The 16,593-nt window shown below is 41.8% G+C and overlaps 1 protein-coding gene across 8 annotated transcripts in view; it reads right to left on the reverse strand.

Annotated features, from left to right (window-relative positions):
* Positions 1 to 16,593, reverse strand: part of SLC6A6 (solute carrier family 6 member 6) — a 337,516-nt gene that overhangs the window by 54,231 nt on the left and 266,692 nt on the right. Inside the window, exons 1-3 of one of the 8 annotated variants that reach the window (XM_070738332.1) lie at positions 10,651 to 10,697; positions 10,359 to 10,552; positions 9,727 to 9,830 (exon numbers count right to left, since the gene is read on the reverse strand). The exons of 1 other annotated variant lie outside the window; for it this stretch is intronic. The gene's annotated coding sequence lies outside the window, so the exon portion shown is untranslated. Of the gene's footprint in view, positions 1 to 9,726; positions 9,963 to 10,358; positions 10,621 to 10,650; positions 10,698 to 16,593 lie in introns of those variants that run through there. 6 more of the 8 variants (XM_070738336.1, XM_070738338.1, XM_070738335.1 and 3 more) reach the window with 6 other exon arrangements.

Genomic DNA, 16,593 nt, shown 5'->3' on the forward strand with positions numbered 1-16,593 from the left:
ATAGGAATAGACCCGGTTCATTTCTACAATGCTCATAGTTCAAGAACTGTGAACAACTTGCCATAATGAACAGAAGTAATTAGTTCTAAATTTATATAGTGGTCAATAAACCCAACTCTTTTGCTTCTATTTTCTAAAAGCTAAGCAGTACTTGGGAGATTTGTGAATGAAGTCTTTATATCTCTGATCATCTCCAAGGAATGAAGATGCTGTGCTCCCTGTTTTTGGCTGGGTAACTGGCATAAATGTTATGCCAATATTATGAAGAATGATGACTATAGCTATAATTGAACTGAGTAAATGAGCCAGCCCTGTGTTTTCTATTCCAGTTATTTTTCCACTTCCCTTTCTTCATCCCTTTGAAAATTTCATTCCTTGCCTTTCACCTATGGCTTTATCCAAAGTTCATGCTCCTGCCTCCTCCTTCTCTCCTCTCCTCTAACTCTTCCCTTTTCTCTTCTTCTAACAGAGTGTATGAGATAAGAGAGTAGAAGGTAGAACACAGTGACATCAACAGGCATTGTCTCAGGTTTCTTTGTGGCATTCTTTAACAGTACAGGGAATTCAAATTCAAGGGTTGGGATTGGTATAACGATTGCAGATGTCACAAACGCATTGATTCTTCTTCCTCCCACCCACCCCCAAGCAATCTGGTTCTAAATAGTAACCATGGTGCACTGGAATGTAACTCCTCTTGGCAAAGATTAAGATTCCCAAGACAAATTATTATTTTACCCTCATTTGGTTGGTTGGCTGAAGTTATTTGCTGCCCATTTCATGTTGAAGCAATTACGGGCAGAAGCAATCCCACAAACAATATTGCTAACCCAATAAAATGACAATACCATCAAAGTAATATAATGGACACAGAATGTGGAAGGGGGGAGCCAGAGCCACGGTTGTGGGATTAGTGTTTAATTAATCAACCACCTCCAGTGTGATGGTCCCCCATCTGGTTAGACCCAGTTCTTAAAGCTCTTGCCGAAGGTCAAAAGGATGGGAGCTGATCTCACCTCAGGTTAATAGTCCAAAGGGCAGGAGCCATCGGCACAGAAGATTTTTCTCCTGGACCCCACCAGCAGAAATTATTTGACTGATGGGATCCACAGTATGCCCCTTCTGCCAGTGCTGATAGAGAGGCAAGATCCATCGGGGTGAGATGGTTCCTCAAGTAATCTGGATCCATGCCAAGAAGGGCTTTAATATCTCAAGTCTGATGGTGAGCAATTCAGGAAAAGAATAGAGTGGTTTTCTAAATTCAGGGGAGGAATATTTTTCTCAGGGACATGATCCCCAAATCCAGGGCCAGATTTTGCTCCTCCTTTCCAACCAAATGTCAAGCACATATTTAAGACAGGCACTCAAGTAATCACAATAGTAGAAATTATAATGTGTATGATGTCATAAAACAAACCTTGCCCTTTTGTGCTAGCAATCTGGCACTGAACACACAGATGTAAGTCAATTGGTTTATGTTTAGATGTCATCGTACACATTTCATCACTTGTTTCCCCCACCGCCTAGTGGATGTCCATGCATTCTTACTGTGGTTTATCTTATTGATGTCAACTCTAAGATAGATTATCTCCGTGACAATTATCCCCAACCTGGGAAAGTTACAGTAGTGATGGATTGGAAGACCTAAATGACAAGGTTAGGGAGAGACCATCATGAAATCTATCCATTAAGTTGTTAATAGTTGACACCAACTTGATAACACAATACTGGGTTACTTTAATTGTTGTTTGTTTTTTTTAAGTAGAAAAATAAGATAAAAATATTATTACCTATTTGTGACATTTGCAGCACAGAAGTAGCTCTTTACACAGCTTTGTTCTCATTATTCCTTGAAGTAGCAATTAGTCACTTTGAATCTATTAATTAGTAGTTAAGTTAGAAATAATTATTTAGCAATCCTTTGTTCTGTACCCATAAAGCATTATAATGGGAGAATTTGTTCACACTTAAAGTGTGGAGAAATAATTTCACCTGACAGTCAAGAAATGAATAATATTTATTAACCAAGATGCTGCTATCAAATTTCACATCTGGTCTATTTGTTTAAGGCTTTGAACTCTGATCCTAGGTTTTTAGTTCCCCTTATTGCCTAAAGCTGCCTTGCCTCTCCTTTCTTCTGCCTTTCTCATTGTTAGTTTTTGGTTTTAGATGCAGGAAACGTGAAATCTGAGTTTATTTTGGGCAAGTAACAAAATATCTGAATGTTTACTTCTTAAAAAAACAAAAACAAAATATGCAATCCTAGATATGGGCTATGTGATTTTGCAAAATCTGGCTGAGTTCATTTGTCATAAAGTTATAAAAATCAAATCAGCAAGATAGCCAGAGGTTTTCTTATTGTATGAGATTAAAAGCTACATCAGAGTGTAGATTGCCAAACACAGAATTTTAAACCATCTCCACAAAACAAATTTCCATTTATTGATATTTTCCAATTGCCTTTTGAAAAAACAGTTTTCAGACAACTATGACCTGGATGACTAAGAATCTCTACAAACAATAAAGTTCTGTGCTCATATAAATGTATTGGCTATGCTAAGGGATATGTAATTAAAAAGTAACTTTCTATTGAAGTACCCTATTCATATATGCTATAAGGCAGTGTTTTTCAACCAGTGTGCCGCGAGACATGGTCAGGTGTGCCGCGAAACTCAGAGAGAAAGAAAGCAAGAGAGAGAGAGAAAGAGAGAGAGAGAAAGAAAGAGAGAGAGAGAAAGAGAACAAGAGAGAGAGAGAGAAAGCAAGAGAGAGAAAACAAGAGAAAGAAAGAGAGAAAGAGAGAAAGAGAGAGAAAGAAAGCAAGAGAGAGAGAGAAAGAGAGGGAGGGAAGGAGAGAGAGAGAAAGACATAGAGGGAGGTATGGAGGGAGAGAGAAAGAGAGCAAAAAAGAGAGGAAGGAAGGAAGAGAAAGAAAGGGATGGAGAGAGAGAGAAAGAAAGAGGAAGGGATAGAAAGAGGGAGGGAGAAAGAAATAGAGTGAAGGGGAGGAAGAGAGAGAGAGAATTTTTTTGTCCAAACTTTTTTTAGCGCCCCCCCCCGCTCAATGTGCCCCAGGGTTTTGTAAATGTAAAAAATGTGCCGCGGCTCAAAAAGGGTTGAAAATCACTGCTATAAGGCATGGTTGCCGCCATATCTGCTGGCACTCTAACCCAGCTCCAACATGCATGTGTGTGCTGGCCAGCTGATTTTTGACTTGCACAGATCTCTGGGAGGGTGTTTTTGGCTTCCAGACAGCCTTGGGTGGGATGGGGAGGGTGTTTTCACCCTCCCCTGGCTCCAGGGAAGCCTTTGGAGCCTGGGGAAGGTGAAACACGACCCGACTGGGCCCACCAGAAGTTGGGAAACAAACTGTTTCTGGCCTCCAGAGGGCCTCCAGGGGTGGTGGTGCAGGAATCTGTTTTCAGCCTCCCCAGGCCATCAATTATGGGTGTGGGCACTCAGGCATGCGTGATAGTGCACACCCACACATTTTCAGCACCCGAGGAAAAAAAGGTTCACCATCACTGTTATAAGGTATATGTAAAGGTTCCCCTCGCACATACCTGCTAGTCATTGCAGACTCTAGGGGGCAGTGCTCATCTCTGTTTCTAAGCCAAAGAGCCAGTGTTTTCTGATGATGATTCCATAGTCATGTGGGCGGCATGGTTAAACACCAAAGGTGCTTACCTTCCCACCAAAGTGGTCCCTATTTTTCTACTTGCATTTTTACATGCTTTTGAACTGCTAAGTTGGCAGAAGCTGGAGCAAGTAATGGGAGCTCACTCTGTTACATGGCGTTAGGGATTCGAACTGCCGACCTTTCTGATTGCCACTGAGCCACCGCGCCCCCATTATATGTTATACATAAGCATAAACCAAGATCTACCAACTCTTTTTCTCCAAAAGCATAATAAATTTCAATAATCCCTATTGGTGCAACATCTTTAGACAAATGAAACCTTCCCAGTGATAAGAATTTTGCCTAAGATTTCTTAAAACATTTGGAAGACAAATTGAGATAGATTGGTCAAAAAATAAATTTATATTAGTGCTAGCTCAATGAGAATGAAAATAATTTTAAATCACAAGCAGAATTTCCAGATAGAGGAATTGGGAAGGGTTAATGTTGGATTATGACAATAAAGTTATTCGATAAAGGTATACAGGTGTTTGCAAACTTTCAAGCAGTTTTATTCACAAGCCAAACCATCTATGATAGTGATGGCTAACCTTTTTCTCACTGTGTACTGAAAGCGTAATAATGTGATGCGCCCCCTGCACATGCGTGTGATGCACCCCTCTTGTGTATGCGTGCACAACCCCCTATACATTGGTACCTCTACCTAAGAAGGCTTCTACTTACAAACTTTTCTAGATAAGAACCGGGATTTTTTTGCCTCTTCTCAAAAATCATTTTCCACTTACAAACCCGACCCTCCGAAACTGTAACCGGAAAAGGCAGGGAGAAGCCTCCATGGGGCCTCTCTAGGAATCTCCTGGGAGGAAACACAGATGGAAAAGGTGGGAGAAGCCTAGGTGGGGCCTCTCTAGGAATCTGGATGGGTGCCAACAGGTTCAGACTCAATCCAGACAAGATGGAGTGGTTGTGGGTACTGCCTCCCAAGGACACGTTCATCTGTCCGTCCATTACCCTGGGTGGGTGGGGGGAATTATTGATCCCCCCCAGAGAGGGTTCGCAACTTGGGCGTCCTCCTCGATCCACAGCTGATTTTAGAACAGCATCTTTCGGCTGTGGTGAGGGGGGCATTTGCCCAGGTCCACCTGGTGCATCAGTTGCGGCACTATTTGGACAGGGAGTCTTTGCTCCCGGTCACTCATGCCCTTATCACCTCAAGGTTCGACTACTGCAATGCTCTCTACATGGGGCTATCTTTGAAGAGTGTTCAGAAACTTCAGATCATCCAAATGCAGCCGTGTGAGCGGTTTTGGGTCTTCGAAGACATGCCCATATCACGCCATCACTCCATGGACTGCATTGGCTGCTGATCTGTTTCCGGACACAATTCAAAGTGTTGGTTATGACCTATAAAGCCCTACAAGGCATAGGACCAGACTATCTCCGAGACCGCCTTCTGCCGCACGAATCCCAGCAACCGGTGAGGTCCCACAGAGTTGGTCTCCTTAGGGTCCTGTTGACCAAACAATGTCAGCTGGCAGGACCTAGGGGAAGAGCCTTCTCTATGGGGGCCCTGGCTCTCAGGAATCAGCTCCCCCCAGAAATTCGCACTGCCCCCACCCTCCTTGCCTTCCGAAAGATTTTAAAAACTCATCTTTGTCACCAGACCTGGGGTTACTAGATCTTACCCCTGACCAACAAATGTTTTTTAGTATGATTTGCTGAATGAATGTTAATGGAAGTTTTTAAAATTAGAGTTTTTAAGGATTGTTTTTATGTATATTAATTGGATTGATTTACTACTGTCTCTTTGTATATGCTGTGAGCCGCCCCGAGTCCACGGAGAGGGGCGGCATACAAAGCCAATTAAACTTAAACTTAAACTCCTGGGAGGAAATAGGGCCGGAAAATGCAGGGAGAAGCCTCCGTGGGGCCTCTCTAGGAATCTCCTGGGAGGAAACAGGGCCTCCACCCTCCCTGTGGTTTCCCCAATCGCACGCATTATTTGCTTTTACATTGATTCCTAAGGGAAAAATTGTTTCTTCTTACAAACTTTTCTACTTAAGAACCTGGTCACAGAACGAATTAAGTTTGTAAGTAGAGGTACCACTGTACTTCCACTCCCCCTGTGAATGCACATGCAATCTGCCACACTGGGCTTGCCCACCCGCACATGCGCATCCGATCCCCCTGCTCATTTTGGGCCTAGCAAGCCTCCCCCCATGCTTCCCCTGCCCCCCACACATGCGTGCATGATCCCACCTCTATGCATGCATGTACACTCCCCCTCTGCATCCCAAAAATCAACTGGCCAGTGGGAGACATGCGTGGCAGATCTCACCTGGGCTGGGCAATGGCTGGTGTGCCTGCAGAGAGAACTCTGAGGGCATGGCATAGGTTCGCCATCACAGACTTATGAGATTTTAAAACTAGAATGATCTAATAAACCACGTGTGTGTACGAATGCATTTAGTCAAGTTTAAAATTGACACAGGGTTGTTCTAAAAAAGACTTCTCTTGCTTAGTGTACTTTAGTTGCACTTAACTGCAACTTCAACTGTATCCAACAAACAAACGGAGTGAAATAGTAAAAGATAATTGTAGCATATTCAGAGATACAATATTGTCCACTTCCAGCCCTAAGAATCATCTGCCAATAGCTGAGCAGCAGCCACACAATATAGAAAATGCTAGTCTGACATGGTTTTAGTTGCATTCAATAGCTATTCCAACAAGTTCCTATTCAAAAGTGCTATAAATTCTCACAGCCCAGGCAATCTGTGACCTAAGTACTAAGCTTTACAATATTGCTGAACATGAAACAAAGTGTATTTTAGTATATTACCTAACATTGTGACACTTTTAATTGCCTTATAAAGAGGAAGAAATGTCTCGTTATAAAAGTATTTGCATACTTTGCTGTCACAACTACCCAAAGGGCAAACTTCAACACCTTATATAATGAAGAAGAATGGTATGACGGGAAAGGAATAAACATCTAATTCTGCCACACTTCTTCACTGATCCCACCGATAATCCTTCAAACTTCATTTTAATAAAGACAAATCTCCATTAAAAGTATCAAATATCAAATCACGCATCTTCTCTACATTGTGAACTTTGCCCTGAACATTAGCTTATTTACATTCGGAGGTGCTATTATTAAAACCATATTATTTAGCCACTCCTACTTCAAGCTCATTCTTCTCCCACATAAAAAAGAGCAGGGCTTAAAAAAAAGAATATATTCTATTCTAATATGGGTGGGGGGATAAAATTATGTTACCCTTAAGTAAATCAGATTTTTTTCAGCGAAAATACCAAACAACATCCCTAATTCTTACATTCATGATGAACTCATAAACTAGTATTTCTGATCATTTCTTCACTTCTTAAATCTCCATTCCAGTTCATAAATATGTTTGTTATGCCAACTCCTAAAACACATGTGTTTCCATCCATAAAACGAAGTGCTTTCTCAAGCTAGATCTGCTTTAAATTCCGTACTAGAACATGGCTTGATATATTTCAGGACCAACACATAAAATATTTTTTATTTCCTCTCTGTGTTATTGTAGTAAAATAGTATCTTTGCCTTATTCCCTCTGCTGCCCCCTATAGGATAGGATGTCAATTATCAGAGCTGATTTTGAAGGCTAATTAATAATATCACTTTGGAGTGATAAATTACAGCAGCAGAAGGTGGTAAAGGAAAATGAACAAGGGAGATCTTGGGGACTAGAATAGATTATGCTTGGAAAAGTCATGGAAAATTTGAAGAGGCAGCTTTTTTTGGTTTTTTTTAAAGCAATACTTAAGGCAGATAAAAGAATAATCAAATACGGAAAGCAGACAATTTGTTTACTGCTACTAATATTAATGACTTTCTCTCAACTGCTTTCACTTTTACTACTTAACTTAAGCAAGTGGCAGCATTATCACAGCACATGACCTTCTCATCTCAAATATGATGAAAACATGTTTTTTTCTGTTGTAATCTATCAAACTTCCAAGCGATGTCTCTCTATAAACATTTCCAACAGACTCTTGAGTTCTTCTGTTGGGATAATTTTACCCACTCAAACACAAATACAAAGCTATATATACCAGATCATGTCTCAAGGACACAAAGATTTGACCTAGAATAAGTGTAGGGTTTCCCCACCTTACAATTAAACATTATACATAATTCTCTCTCTGTTGTCTCTGTCTCTCTCTGTGTGTGTTTGTGTGTATGTAAACCTGGTTCATGTGAAATGCCATTTTAAAAGATTACAGAATGTTAGCAAGCTGCAACTCGATTACAAAAGCATTATCAAACTGCTTTTTTCAACGACATACCTATCTCACCTTTTTTTAAAAAAAATGAAATGCAAAAAACCCAACAAACTTAAAAGTAATGGTTTGGAAGTTCTACTGAGTTTTCTTCCCAAGGGTGTAGTATTACTACAACAGTAAAACATTTTTTTAAAAAAAAAACACCAAACGTTTCCCAAACATTAGCTCCAGTTTTTGTTTTCCTTATTCCAAAAAACGATAGGTAACTGATCCCCTTGCTCTCCAGTTAAGCAAAAAGGTTTTTTTTTAAAGAGAGAGAGAGAGAGATGACAACGTGCCCAACATGCCATCTGCCGATCCGAGTAGACACGCAAAGCCGCTTCCTCTTTTAAGGTTCTTATACGGATGCCCTTTCGAAAAGTCGGTCCACTTACTTCCCCCTTTTGTTTAATCTGGTTAAATAACGAACGAGTATTTTTAAAGCCCCCCCCCCCCCCCCCCGGAAAAGCTGGTTTCTGATTCCTGGAGCAAGCGAGGGAAATTCGGGATCACTTTTAATTTCCCCCGAAGATTCCGTTCCTGCCAGCAAAGTTTCTAAGAATACCCCAGGGCGGTTCTTTGAAGCGCCTCTCCCCTCCAGGAAAAAAAACCTCCACAATAATAATGAATGAACGAATTCGCAAGAGAGCTGTTACAAAAGATACGCCGGCAAAGCCGCGGCGGTAGCAATAACGCTCACGTTTCGAATTTTCCCATCGCCGTCAACGCCGCCTCGCTTTTGTGTGCCGCGTGTGCGTTGCTTTTTGTGTGTATGTGTGTGTGTGTGTCTGTTTCAAACACCAGCCGCGTGCTTCGACAGAATTCAACCGTACGTCGCGCGCGGAGGAGGAAGAAGAAGCGCGAGGAGGGCGGCGGAGGAAAGAAAGCGAGCCTTTGCTCGCATTTGTAACGAGAGAGAAAGAGGAGAGGAGGAAGGAATAGGGAGGAAATCACACATACCCCGAACGAAAGAAATCAGACGGAAAGCGTTGTCTCACACAGACACACACACACACACACACACACACACACACACACACACACACACACAAGTGCCACTTCAACCCTCCCTGGGCATATCACTGTGTGCGTGCGTGCGCGTTTGTTTGTTGGTGTGCGTGTGTGTGGTTCCAAAGTGCACATAAGGTATCGGAGGTCGACCGCTGGGGACGTGAGGAAAGAACCCCGCCGAGGCGGAAAAAAAATTAACATTTTTTTTAAAAATAACCCTCTCAGCTTCGCCAGGAAGGTGCCCGCGTGCCTGCCCATTTTATCAAACGCAGACAAAAGGCAACCGCCATGCTCTAATAATAAGAGAGAAAAGGGTGGGGGGAGAGAGAGAGAAAATGAGGGTGGGAGGGAGGGGGGTGGGAATGGCTGGGAAGCAAGACGCGGGGAAAGCGCGGAGCGAAAGGCAGGCGCGGGGAAGCCAAGGCGGGCAAGGGAAGGGAAGGAAGGGTCGTTTGTGGAACCCGATACAAAGAAGTGGGGTGAGGGAGGGGACGGGAAAGCAGCATTCCTTAACGGAGGTTGGTTTGTGGGTTTTTAAAAATAATAATAATTATTATTTTAATTCCACCCCACTTCTAGGGCTGGACCGGAGGAAATAACAAAAGACGTGGGGAGAGGTGGGGAGAAAAAGGAGGGGGGAGGGGGTCGCCTCATAATATGCCTCGCTTTGTTCTCTGGTTGCCCCGAAAGGAGGGCGAGAAGGCGAGGGTCGCGCTCGCTTTCTCTCTCTCTCCCCCCTTCCCAAAAAAAGGACCTTTGGGTACCTGTAACAGCTGCTCTTTTCCGACCAGGTAGCTGTCCAGCGTCTCGGCGGTCTCTGCCTCAGGTTCCTTTGATACGTGCGTCGGGGCCGAGCGGCAAAGACGGACTAACAGCGACGGGGAGGAAGAAACGGTAATTTATAAGCGCTTTCTTCCTGACCTCTCGTGTCTCGTTCTCTAATGAGCGAGCGCTGAGCATCACCCATTCTGGGTGAGTGGAAAAACACCAGCTCCGCTTCAGCTTTGGCGGGGGGGCGGGCGGAGGGAGGAGTGGCGGGCGGAGGGAGGAGGCAGAGAGGGAGGGGTCGACGTGGGGGAAAAGGAGGGGCCATTTTTTTCTCCCCCTCAGCTTCGGTGGAGACACAGGCACGCAGGGAGGGCGGGAAGCCTCGGCTGGCAGGCGGCCCGGGAGAGCTGCGAGGGGCGGAGAGGGGCTGCCAGGCACGAGGAGGTGGGAACAGCTGCCTGGCTAAGCCCTCGCCGCCTCCGCTGCCGTCGGGAAGCGGGAAAGGGGAGCCAAAGGCTGTCCGGCATGTGCCAGGAGGCGGGAAATTTCCCCCTCGTTCTCATTAAGTAAAGGGAGTGGGGTGTGTGTGAGAGAGAGAGGATCAGGGAGCCCAGAAAAAAGGACTTACTTTCTTCTCCGAGTGAGGCAGGAACGCGGCTTTGGCCCGACCTCCTCTTGACTCTTCCCTCAGAGGGGAAGAGTTGGAAGCGCGAGGCCCTTGGCACGAGATGGCGTCTCTGGTCTACAGCCTCGCTGGAGGCTTTCGGTCCTCCTTTTTCTGCTTTCCGCCCGACGTCTAGGACCGGCCCGCTCCGAAAAGCACTGTGGTGTGTAGCACGGAATAAGACACAGTGTGGGTGCCTGTAAATAAATAAATCCAGGGCTGCCCCTTGGATTGTTTACAGTGCCTGTGAACTCACCTTAGTGCCACCCAAGGCTTTTGGCTCAGCTTTCGATACTGTACTCTGTCTTTCCGGCTTGGTCACATGAGTGGACAGCTGGACCGTAAAAAAAAATGCCCAGCTTTTCAGTTATTGCTGCTTTCTAATCTTCCCCTTTTGGCAAAAGGCTGCTTCTTAAGCTTGTGCTACCTCTTTGGGTTGTTGTTTGTAAAGACTGAAAGGCTGGTTGGGGTTCAGCATTGGAAAGCTGGTTTGTTGAAAGGCAAAACAATAGCAGGCAACATTTACCTATTAATAGCATGTGTTATTAGAATTATTAGAATAGAGTTAGAATATATAATTTTATTGGTGAAGTGTGATTGGACACACAAGGAATTTGTCTTGGTGCATATACTCCTCATTGCACATAAAAGAAAAGATACATTTGTCAAGAATCATGAGGTACAACACTTAATGATTGTCCAGGTACAAATAAGCGATCTAATCATATTAGGAACCAGTCAATATAAATTGTAAAGGATACAGGCAACAAAGTTGCAGTCATGCAGCCACTTGTGGGAGGAGATTGGTGATGGGAAGGATGAGAAGATTAATAGTAGTGCAGACTTAGTAAATATTATTTATAAATACATCATTATTTTTGACCCCTATGACAATCATTAAGTGTTGTACCTCATAATTCTTGACAAATACAGTGATACCTCATCTTACAAATGCCTCGTCATACAAACTTTTCGAGATACAAACCCGGGGTTTAAGATTTTTTTGCCTCTTCTAACAAACTATTTTCACCTTACAAACCCACCACCGCCGCTGGGATGCCCCACCTCCGGACTTCCATTGCCAGCAAAGCACCCGTTTTTGCACTGCTGGGATTCCCCTGAGGCTCCTCTCCATGGGAAACCCCACCTCCGGTCTTCCGTTGTCAGTGAAGCACTTGTTTTTGCGATGCTGGGATTCCCCTGCTGGAAAAAACACAGAAGTCCAGAGGTGGGGTTTCCTATGGAGGGGAACCTCGGGGGAATCCCACCAGCGCAAAAACGGGCGCTTTGGCTGGCAAAAGGTGAATTTGGGGCTTGCACGCATTAATCGCTTTTCCATTGATTCCTATGGGAAACATTGTTTCATCTTACAAACTTTTCACCTTAAGAACCTCATCCCAGAACCAATTAAGTTTGTAAGACAAGGTACCATTGTATGTATTTTCTTTTAAGTACACTGAGACAATGTGCGCCAAAGACTAATTCCTTGTGTGTCAAATCAAGCTTGGCCAATAAAGAGTTCTGTTCAATTTTGAGTTGGTCTTTTCCTTGAGGCTCCCTGGATAAGTTACTACAGGTTTTTTTTCTTGGTAAGGTTCTTTAGAAGTACTTTGCCATTGCTGCCTTCTTCCGACCAAATGACTGGACAAGTTCACCCAGCTGGCTTCATACCTAAGGCGGGAATAGAATTCACCTTCTCCCATTTTCTAGACTGGTGCCTTGCATCAAACTGGGACTCTGTAACAGCAATCTGAAAAAGGAATTTGGAGTCGCAGATTTCACCTGGAGTGTAGAACCCTGGTGAATGTTTTCAATACCAATCTCTGAAATTGTCATGAATATCTGATCAGTTAAAATCTCTTGCAAGTACAGCAACTGCAGTCTACCCAAAAGTCCAAATGAAAGTTTCTGGGTCAGAGGATGAGCTTCCTATAGGCGTGAAATGTGTCATCTCTCATTTCACATGAACATTTGGGAGCCAGTTGGTCTAGTGGTTGAATCACAAAGCTAGAAAGCAGAAGACCATGTGTTTATGTTCCACCTTAGCCATGAAAGCCAGTTGGGTGACTTTGGGCCAGTCACTCCCTCTTAACCCAACCTACCTCACAGGATTGGTGGTGCTACAATAGGAGGAAGAGGGTGTGTTGGATGTATTTGCCCCCTTGAGTTATTTGTAAAAATAATAAAGATGGGATGCAAATAAAACAAAATCTTTGTTTGGAATCTTTCTTCATTATCCGTCCTTGTGGTCCATCAACCAGTGAAATAGGGGACATCCTGTTAGCATTTTGTGTGTGATTTGGAGAATGAGTACAGAGTGTCCTTTGAGAAGAACAGGCATTCCACAAACAGGTGCCCACTCCCAAATTTTTAGAGTTCAATTTCAAAAGTATTAGGTTGAGGAAAGTTGGCTTCGAGTATGTGATCCTGAGAAAGTTGGAGCTGAAATCAAGATCAGAAAGTATGGAGTGGAAGACACTATTGCCTTGTAAATACATTACAGTTTTGCAAACTGTGCTTGGGAGCAAAATATTCATTGAACAGTGCAAGCTAGGAATACTGCCATTGCCCAAATGCTGGTCGCCAGAAATAGTGTCAATTACTGTCAACAGCTCTAGAGATCTGCCACATGTGGTGAGTCATTGAAGTGCAAGAAGAAAGACAGACCTTGAATTTCCTTTGCTCCTCAAGGTTCATAAATCTTCACCAATATAAAGAACTGTAAAATAAGTGCTAATTTTAGAAAATTAACTTGATGCAAAGAGAAAATGAACCCCATGATTCATTGCTACCCTCCATATAACTTGAGCAATAAGTGAATGGTGCATTCATCAGCTCAATGGTTACTATAGTCATGCTCTTAACAGTCATGATGCAGACAGACTTAAGCTGAAAGGATTTCTCTTTGGGAGATAGCTATGGCAAAAAATAAAACAACAGAACCGAGTTTATTAGGAAGAACAAAAATAACATATGTCAACCTTATGATCTAAGACTGGATCTGATCACATTTCCCCAAGTATAAATGCATTGTAGGGTTATAACTGAATCCAGAAGAAGAAGGGGATAAACCTTTGACTCTAACTCTTATCTAAAACATTAGGCTCTTAAGCACTCTGAAATATTCCATAATCTAACAAATCCTACCCTGAAGTTTGCATCGCAATAAAAGAGGGTAAAATGGCCACTGTATATCTTGATAACAATAACTGGGTTACTACTGTTTTACTTTAGGTCATCTTGTGTCCTGTTGAATCCTGTATACAAGACTAAAAAAAAGTTGACACTGGGAAACAAATGTGTGCAAGATAATATGTTGTGAAATTGGCAGCAAATAATGGAGCTGATTGGTAAATAATTATGATCATTCTTGGGTGACATAGAATATTAGTAATAGTCTTATTACAATCAAATATTATTTTAATTCTGTGTGAAGAGTGATGTAGGGACTCTGGTGCAGGATTAGGATTAGGGAGATGCTGTCTTAAATCCCCTTCAGACATATAACTTGGGCCCAGTGAAAAAGAGTTACTCTCTCTCAGCATAGTCGACCCCTCAGGTGGATATTATAGGAAAAGATGGCAAGAGGGTATGCAATTTCAACACCCAGAGGAAAGATGGTGTATAAATGCAATAATGAGTAATAAGGTCAGGTGGTGGGGTTTTATTCCTCTGCCTCTGAGTCAGTTTTTTAAAAAAATATTATTATTCCTGGCGACTGTCTTGAAAAATTCCTGCAGTTTTCCTGGCAAGATTACAGAAGTGGTTTGGTATTGTCTTCTTCCTTAAATCTGAGACTGAGTGACGAGTGACTGACCCAAGGTCAATCAGCTGGCTTCATTCTTATGGTGGGACTAGAATAGCTTCTAGCTTCATGCTTTAACTACTACACCAAATGGGTTTTCTTCAGGTGGGGCTATTTAGGCTAATTCTTATATGTATCGCTGTGTTTCGAAAAAGAGACATTGGCCGCCAACCTTTAGCTATTGCTTGGACCCATTATTGTTTTCTATCCGGAGTGCTCTAAAATAGCGCCCAATTCTAACAGCATAATTTGTCCTTGGGGTTTTTGTTTTGCTTTACTATAAGAGGCTCAAGTAGAATGTAATTATGTTAGGCATTAAGACTCTGGAAGGCTTAAATTATGAAAGGGAAAAAAGGCAATATATATATATAGCTAGCGTCTTTCAGTTAGACTTCCATATCTACCAAATCTGTTGAAGAAATTGAAATAAAAAACAAAGTGGAATTTGGATTGGGAAACCTTGTTTATCTTTTTATTATTTTGGAGGTGTGGAATGTATTTAAACATTAGATTATCTTTTGATAAATGAAGTTCCTTAGTTATATACCAGTACAATGATGTATTTTTATTAGAACCTTCAAAATGCTAATATATTTCTGTATAAAATTAAATCAAATCACATTGATGCACATTAAACCTATTTCCTACTATGGTAAACTAATTGAATATTCACTTTTCATTTTTATTATTTTATTGGTTATTTTATCCACATATTGACTTCCAAATATTTGAAAACCCTGCTGAGAAGAGATAAAATATCTAACAAACAAGATTCTTTTCAACACTACAAGAAAAATATCCCCCAAATAATCCAACTGTTGTGAAAAAGCTGAAAACAAATATAAAATAATATGCAATTTAGTACTTGATGCACTTCAGCCAAAAAGAATCATTGAAATTATCACCAATTAGGAACTGAATGAACGCAAAGTGAACAAATTTAATCTAGGAGGAATTGCCTGGGTATCCCCCAAAAACGTTCTCTACTTTTCCTGTCTTTATTGCAGTGGAAAAAAATTAGAATCAATGTGGAAATATTAAGCAAAAATGAACTTCACTGCAGGAATTACATTATTACCAGGGCAACTTTAATAGTACTGTACCCTCAGTTATCACAAAAAAGACTTTTGTTTGAAAAGACCCTGATTAAAAGCATTTGCACCATGTGAATATTTTTCCAAAAGCTACACATTAGCACATTTCTGTGGTGAAAGCAAGTCACCAATAATTCTCAAATTATTTTTTTTAAAAACCCACAAACAACATATTTTTAATTTAGGAATTTCTAGTTCATTGATCTGGCTCAAGGGAGTTGTTTCTATGTTTCTCAAAGCATTGTTGTAAGGATATCAATAGTTATTGTTTAATTCAAACTCCAATTGTTTGTAGGTCAACATAAAGATTCTTCTGGCTTGGAATTGGGCCCAGCACATTAATTATTTCTGGTTTTACAAAGATTTTAGCCTAAGGTTACAAAGGTAGAACTCAAAGGGTTGCTTGATTAACTCTGCTTAGTAATAATTGGACACCTCTGCCTTACTCCTTACAATATTTGTAATGATAAATCTTTCCTCCTCGCCACAGTCGCTTTCGGTTTGAACTTTTGTGTGTGTGTACAGACACACCAGGCGTCTGGTTAAATTGTCCCTGGACTGTAAGCCAATAGAATTTTTAGATTTCAAAGGCAGCAGCTTAACAGGACTAAGTAATAACTAATTAATTACGTTTCTTTTGATTCTCTAAAGCATAGATGGGCAGCTGATGCTCATCCATCAACCATTGCTATGCTGGCTATAGCTGGCGCAAACTGAAGTTGAATAATATCTGGAAGGCCAGCAGCAGGAAGAGATTTCTAGCTTAATGAATGCGCTCATGGCTCAATCTCTTGAGGCCTATAAGTAAGATGGAGAAAATCTACTTCAAACCCTGGAGAGATGTTGCCCATAGACTTTACTAAGCCAGATTGATTTGTAATAGAACCCCTAAAATTCTGCTTCCTTCACTGCCAATTCCATAGTTGGAACACTGAAACATTTAGCAAGCAACAGACATGAACATTCTCATCTTTGAGAAGTTTCCCCAATAATGCTTTTTATAGACTAGCAAATAAGGAGCCATGGAAACATTTATATACACATCTTTTTTTTTTACTTGCAGGAGGTTTTACTAAACTGGAATACACAGTTGTGAGGTTGTACATAGTTTCCAATCTCCTGCAAACATTGTTAGCAAATTGTGATAAAATGAAGAAAGTGTCAGAATAATTTTTGATTTGCTAATTTATGTTAAATTTAGTTTTTGTCTTTGCTTCTCCTAGTCCGTCATTCTGATATGGGTGTCAACAGACTCAAGCTCAACCCGGATAAGACGGAGTGGCTGTGGGTTTTGCCTCCC

This window comes from Erythrolamprus reginae, chromosome 2 (genome assembly GCF_031021105.1).
Source record: "Erythrolamprus reginae isolate rEryReg1 chromosome 2, rEryReg1.hap1, whole genome shotgun sequence".
Taxonomy (NCBI): Eukaryota; Metazoa; Chordata; class Lepidosauria; order Squamata; family Dipsadidae; genus Erythrolamprus; species Erythrolamprus reginae.